This window comes from Microtus ochrogaster, chromosome 4 (genome assembly GCF_000317375.1).
Source record: "Microtus ochrogaster isolate Prairie Vole_2 chromosome 4, MicOch1.0, whole genome shotgun sequence".
In the NCBI taxonomy this organism is placed as follows: Eukaryota; Metazoa; Chordata; class Mammalia; order Rodentia; family Cricetidae; genus Microtus; species Microtus ochrogaster.
The window spans coordinates 50,689,151-50,696,259 of record NC_022011.1 but is presented as its reverse complement, the minus strand read 5'-3'; positions in this window follow the sequence as shown (position 1 = coordinate 50,696,259).

Sequence of the window (7,109 nt, the reverse complement as noted above, 5' to 3'; positions counted from 1 at the left end):
ATCAGGAGCAGAAGGAGGGGGAGCACGAGCAAGGAACTCAGGACCGCGAGGGGTACACCCACATTCGGAGACAATGGGGATGTTCTTTCGGGAATCCACCTCGTTTTTGTTTTTTTCCTTCATCCCTCTGCGCCGTTATGCCCTGGCACGTGCATCGATTCTCAGGAAAACTCACAAGAGCTAAGGTACTGCCCTATTTTACTGTGTAACTGAGGCCTGGGGGTAAGTCACCAGCCAAGGAGCGATGAGGGAGGAGGCTGGCTCCACAGGCCAGCCAGGGTTTGGGAGTTGCCCTGCTCTTCTGGTTCCAGGGGAAAGGGTGGCAGCTTGAGGTTGGGGCTTTGGCTGAGGCTGAGGCTGGCATCCTCAGAGGCAAGGCAGTTGGCCCCTCAGAGAGGCAGTCTCCTGACTTCTCTCCAGTCTCTTCCTCCTGTTAGCCCACTAAATGTTGAAAGCCACTTTCCAGCCTTCATCCTATGCAAGGGGAAGGGATGTTGCAAGGAAGCTTTCAACAGAGTCATGTTCAGAGGCTGTCGAAACACTTCGCTTTTGGGAATGAAGCCTAAGGCAAGTGCTTCTCAGCCACTGGGGCACTTCTGGGGGTTCTACTCTGTTTACCCAAGAGAAGGGTAGAAAAGAACCCCTGGTTGGGTTGGGTAGGGAAGGTGGCCCCCACTACCCTGGAGGTGCTGGGGGGGGGGTGTCAAGCAGTCAGTGCCAGGCAACTCTGTGTCCCAGCCTGATGACAGCTGAGAGCCCTCCTGGGCATTGGCTGGGAGGCAGCCAGCCAACACATGACACCAAGTGGCATTGTCAGGGCTGAGCTCCCTTCCTTCCTAGAGCTCGGGGCCCAGAAGGGGAGCCACTGTGATAGGAGGACACTGAGGCAAGCAAGCCTGGACACTGGGTGGGAGGCATGCTTGCCCAGGGAGTAGACAGACAACCAGAGGCTTAGCCCAACCCACCTGTCTCCTTCCCTGACAGTTTCCTCTTCAGGACCTGGTGAGGCACCGAGGTCTTTGTATCTCTTTTGGGGAACAGGCGGAGGAAAGGGCCATAAGCAGGCAGAGCTCCTTACTTCCTGGAAGCTGAGGTAAAAGGCTGGGTGACTCCTAACTGTGGCATGCCACGCAGGAAGGTCAGGGTGGGGTACCCACTTTGAAGTCCTGTGGACCTGATTGCCAGCTCCAGGCTACTTGTTTATGCACACATGCAGTTTCCTCCTATGTAAAATGCAGACGCTAGCCTCAACCAGGGGGTTGAAAGAAAACCTGTTGCCCTGTGCTTCTGAAGCATCAGGCGGGGGTGCAGGTACATGCAGGGGGCCCTCATGACCTTGCCCAGGAGAGAGAAGAAAAGCCTTGGGTGGGATTGGAAACAGAGCAGAAATGCCCTCTGTGGGTCCAGTTCTCTCTGGTGGGAGACTCCAGGGGATTTTGCTCCTTATGGAAAACTCAGAAGTAGAGGAAGCTGGAGGATAAAGAAGAGAAGAAGGAAGAAGAGAAGGAGAAGGAAAGTGAAGAAAAGGAGGAGGAGAATGGAGAAAAGGGGGAGGAGGAAAAGAGGAAGGAGGAGAGGAAGGATGAGAAAGGACATGGGAGAAGGAGAAGTGGGGGAGGGAAAGAGAAAGAGGAGGTGGAGGAACGGAGATCCGAGGAGGAGAGAGGGCAGAGCCCAGAGCTGTGCAGAGGAACTGACTGCAGCCTGTCCCCTTTGGGTTTTCTTGGAGAGCTTGGGGCCCCTTGGTGGATGTGTCACAGGAACACTGATGCCTTCCCTGCCAACTATAAATAAAGCAGCCTGTGAATGTTTCATGGGCTGGTGCTTAAAAATGAATGAAGTGGGGAGGTATAGGGGGTTCCTGTCTGGGCAAGGAAAGGGGTACCCACAAATTCCCATGGGAACAGAGAGAGAAAGGGCACATCAGGGCCAGGTTCCCTGAGGCCTAGGGATTTGTCCACATCTGGGAGATCATACCTCTGGAAGTAGCGTCCAGAGTTCTGGGTCTCCAGGCTTGGAATGTGCTACTTTTCTCAATGCTGCGGCCATGGGTACCTGAAAAGAAGTAATTTAAGGAGGGGAGGGTTTATTCGATTTCCGGCGGCATCAGGGGCTTCGGGCGGCTGGTCACACTGCTCCTGCAGGCAACTCTAAGCACAGAGAGTATTGATGCTCAGCTCTCTCTCTCTCTCTCTCTCTCTCTCTCTCTCTCTCTCTCTCTCTCTCTCTCCTTTTTCTTCAGGGTGGAGTCAAGCCTGAAGGGTGAGTCTTCCCACTTCAGTTAACTTAATCTAGATAAGCCCTCACAGAAGCCTAGGAGGCTTCTCCCCTCGGCGATTTTAGATCCTGTCAAGTTGGCAATCAGTACTGATCACGGGGTGGGGGGATGGGGAGGTGGGGGGTAGAAAAGAGTGACACCCAGTGTGATGGATGCTGAGGGATTGGAGAAAGGCCCGAAGAGCAAGAGCGGGTCTGAGAAGCTAAGAGGACCTTTCTGTGAAAGTGAATCCCTGCTCAGAAGAGCTGGATTCTCCCCACTGACCCCCACCTTACATCTAAGTGATACCCTCAGTTGGCTAAAAGGAGCTGGAGAGGGGCCCCTGGCCAGCATCAGAAAATGAACTTTGCTGGTCCTTGAACCAGCAGCCCTGGTGGCTCACTCACCCAGCCCCATACTTGGGCAGGTAAAGGAGGCCTAGAAAAGGGAGTAGACATCCCCGGGGACCCCAACAAGTTAAGAGAATTTGTTTCATAGTACAGACCCTAAGCCCAAAGCCAAGCAATCCAGCCCTGCCACTTGTCCGCCAGTTCACCTCCAGCCAGTCCCTCCTCTCTTGGTCTGGTCTGTGTAAAGGGGACAGGGGCATAGATACTTTGGGACATTGCTCTGGACAAGACGTGACTTAGGAGGTTTCCAGCATCTAAGGAGGAGGCAATGACAGATGTGCCAAGCCCTTGGCAGACCATGTTAAAGTCTTTAGACCACCTGACCTCTGGCCCAGCTGGCATTCCCAATGTGGTCAGCTGCACTGGCCGTTCCTCATGCCAGCTGGAGAGGGACAGGAATGGAGCCCAAGCAGGCAGTGCTATCTCCCCCCATGCTGCCCATTAGGGAGGGGCTGCCTCTGTGTGGATAGTCTTGGGGTGCCTGGCTTTGGCTGCTGTCACCTGATGACCCGTCCTCTCTCCTCCGTGCAGCTGGCACCCTGCCTGGTGGGCCCTGCTATCTGGATTCTAGAGGTCACAGTGGGTGGTACCCAAGGTCAGGTCTCATTCTGTGACTGAGGTGGGGATGAGAGGATGGCTGGAGAGTCTGGTCAGCACGTAAGCATGTGACTGCTCCCCTCCAATCCCCTCTAACTTCCCAACAACCCCCAGGGACAGACAGCTGGCTGTTTCCCACTCTCTAGCTACAGCCGGTGCCTCCGACAGGTCTGCTCAGGAGCCTTGTCAAAGGACTCTCGAGCTCCACGGGAACCACCATCCGGCTTTCAGCTTCGCAGTCTGAAGCCCAGCTTGGGTCCCGTTTGCCTCTTCTGACTAGAAGTCTAGGTAGGCCCTTTTCCCACGCAGGCCTCTGGGGCCTCCTCTGTCAAGTGGGAGGAAGGACAATACTGTCCTGGCCCTGCTAAAAAAGAGACTATCCTTGAGTGAGCTGATATTGTGGCCTTTTCCGAGAGCCCCACTTCCAGTGTGACCCCCAAGTGGCCCTTACAGGCCTTCCATGGAGTTCAGAGAAGGCAGAGTAGACCTTTGTTCCTTTCGTAAGCTAAGTCAGGCTCTGGGCTGTGGGACCCATGTTTGCCTGTGTGGGCAGGGGGAGGGGGTAGCATCCATTCCAGGGTCCGGCCAGGCCCTGTTGTTAGGGGCGGGTGGCTTCTTGTCTACTCCATCCCAGCCCTGGTTTATCCCACCATCTCTCTTCCTCCACCTGGTTCAACAGCTGCTCTGGGCCTCCCCCAGGAAGTCCTCCTTGTATACCCGGAGTTTGCAGAAGAATTGAATGAAGGATCCTGCCTCCCTATAGAACAGGGAGGTTGTGGGCCTGGGTGAACCTGGGAATGTGGGAGTGTCCAGAATGGCAGATCTGAGGCCAGGGTTCGCGGAGAAGGAGGGCCGAGGGATCTGAGGCCACGTGGAAGAAGTATGGCTGGTGTGCCTCTTGGATCAGACAAGTATCCAGGCATGCGGATGCAATTTTCTCTAAAGAGGCAGGGCACAGGGGTTGTGCAGGACTTCAGGGTCTCTGTCATTCCTGTCTGATCCCTCACTTCATTCTTTTCTCTTCTTTGTTCTGTAGAGACCCCTTCTTCCAACCTCCGCCCCCCCCCCATGTGGTTGTTCTTAGGCAAGTAGCAACTCCCAAAGGCTGTAATGGTGATTCATAGTGCCTGACTCATATTAGAAACCCAGTTAAATTCCACATGGATTCACGACATAAAGGACCCAGGGAGTTTCTAACCAGAGGACACACACACACACCATGTTGGTTTTAGAAAGTGGATTCATGACTTAAAGGACCCAGGGAGATTGTAACCAGAGGACACACGCGTGTGTGTGTGTGCATACACACTCATTCACTCACACATACACATACTATGTTGGTTAGGAAGTGGATTCATGACTTAAAGGACCCAGGGAGATTCTAACCAGAGGACACACACACCCCCCATGTTGGTTTTAGAAGCCCAGGCAGGCACAGATGAGGGCAGGTATCTGGATGGAGAAGGAAGCTGTCTAGCCTCAGCTATACAAGCTGTGTGCTGTTCTAGCCTCGGGCTTGTCAACAACATGGAGGAAGAACACAGCAGTCCCAGAGCCAGCAGGCCCACTTGTCTGGTCTTTGACCGGCACCACACCCTTCATAGCATGGAGGCCTCAACCTCAGAGTCCTAAGTGGAAGCCAATGAGCCAGATCCTCTCCTGGTTAAGATGTGAGAGGCAAGGTCCAGGAGCTCAACCCTCATGCCACCTTGCCCCGCCTTGCCCCGCCCCTCCTAAGCAAGTTCTAGAGTCAGCACTGGGCTGCAGCATCTTCCTCCTGCTGCTCCGGCCCTAGTTTCTGAGAAGCACCTTCAGTCTTCAGGGTGGCCTGTGCAGTGTCTAGGAAGCTCGCTGGAGTGAACAAAGGAAAGCCAGACCTGGTCTGGCTTGGTTTCAGATGAGCACACATTATTATTATTATTATTATTTTTTTGGTGTGTGTGTGTGTGTGTTTTTTAAAGATTTATTTATTTATTATGTTTTTTTAAAATATTTATTTATTTATTATGTATACAATATTCTGTCTGTGTATGTATACAATATTCTGCCGACCAGAAGAGGGCACCAGACCTCATTACAGATGGTTGTGAGCCACCATGTGGTTGCTGGGAATTGAACTCAGAACCTTTGGAAGAGCAGGCAATGCTCTTAACCACTGAGCCATCTCTCCAGCCCCTTATTTATTTATTATGTATACAACATTCTGCCTCAATGTATGCCCGCACGCCAGAGGAGGGCGCCAGATCTCAGTACAGATGGTTGTGAGCCACCATGTGGTTGCTGGGAATTGAACTCAGAACCTCTGGAAGAGCAGCCAGTACTCTTAACCTCTGAGCCATCTCCCCAGCCCTGAGCACACATTATTGTGTTTATCTAAATTCAAATCCCAGCCTGTACTTACCTGGTGACCCCTTGGTTGGAGTCTGAGCTGGGGCTAAAGGCATAGCACACTGCCCTCTATTGGATAGGTGTAGGAGGACAGCAGGCACAGAGCACAACCCCCCCGTTTCCCCCCCCCCCCGTTGTCCCCCCTGTCGTCCCTGCCCCCCCCCCCATCCTCCAGGGCCCAGTGGTCCTGGACTCTCTCCATGTCCAGAAACAGAGGGGCATCCAGGGTTCAGCAGTACCTTGCAGTGAGTGGGCTTGGGTTCTTGGTGACTGCCCTGGAGCTGCTGAGACAATGACCAGCAGTCACTATGTAGATCAGGCAGGGTTCGAATTCACAGAGTCCAGGCAGCTCTGTCTATCTAACAGAGCTACAGGGGTGGCTCCAATGGTTTTGGGTGCACTGGGCTGCAGAAGGCCTCTCCTCTAACCCTTGGGTGTGCTTTATTTCCCGACTGGACTCTTTACCCTACACATGGGGTTCTTAGCTGCTTGTGAGCAGCTCAAGCCCCCTGCCTGTGGACAGAAAGCCCATCCTGATGTCCACACAGGGGAGGATAAAACACTGCTGCCTAGGGCAGTGCCCTCCACCTCTGCCCTCCCTCAGTCAGCTCTGGGACACTGAGCATGACCTCTGTCCTAGTTTTTACAGCTCCTAGGAGTCACTTTCCCTCCTCCCCCTCTCTCCTCCTTCCTTGCCTTTACCCCGCATGGCCAGTGCTCCCCTGAGGAAGGCCAGAACTGTGGTGTGTCTTTAGGGGTCCTGGGTCTCTACCTCCACAAAACAGCAAGAGTGCCCCCCGACCACATAGGTGCCAAAGTGGGCAAATCTTCAACTCTAGGTGGCCATCCCCCCCCCACTTCCTTTTTTCTTTTTCTTTGAGACAGGGTCTCTCTATGTAGCCCTGGCTGGCTTAGAATTCACTATGTAGACCAGGCTGGCCTGGAACTCACAGAGATCCTCCTGCCTCTGCCTCACAAGTGCTGGGATTAAAGGCGTGCACCACCACTGCCCAGCCTTTTTCTTTGATTTTAAGAGATGAAACATTTCCATCATCCATTCTGGGTTTGAATACAGCTTAAAATCACTTAGGTCCCTGGCATCAAGCCAGGTTATTTTCTGCCAGGCTCCACAGGTGACTGTGTGTGCCTCTGAGAGGCTGTGCAGTACCCCTGTGCCTGGGTATCTGGTGGACAAGGCACTCTGTCTAGGATCCACACCCAGTCTGAAGACCTGGATCCATTCCTCTCAATGGTTGGTAAGAACAACTCTCCAGTTACTGTGTCCCTCAGATAGGCATCTCTACAACCCCATGGGGGGGTGTCAGGAACCTCAGTAGATCTCGTGACCTCTGCCCTAGCCCTAAGTACCTGGGGGAGAAAGTTGAGTGGTCCCTTCTCCTAAGTCTTGCTGGTGCGGGGGGCGGGGCGTGTGTGGCATCTCACAGTGCCAGCCTGCT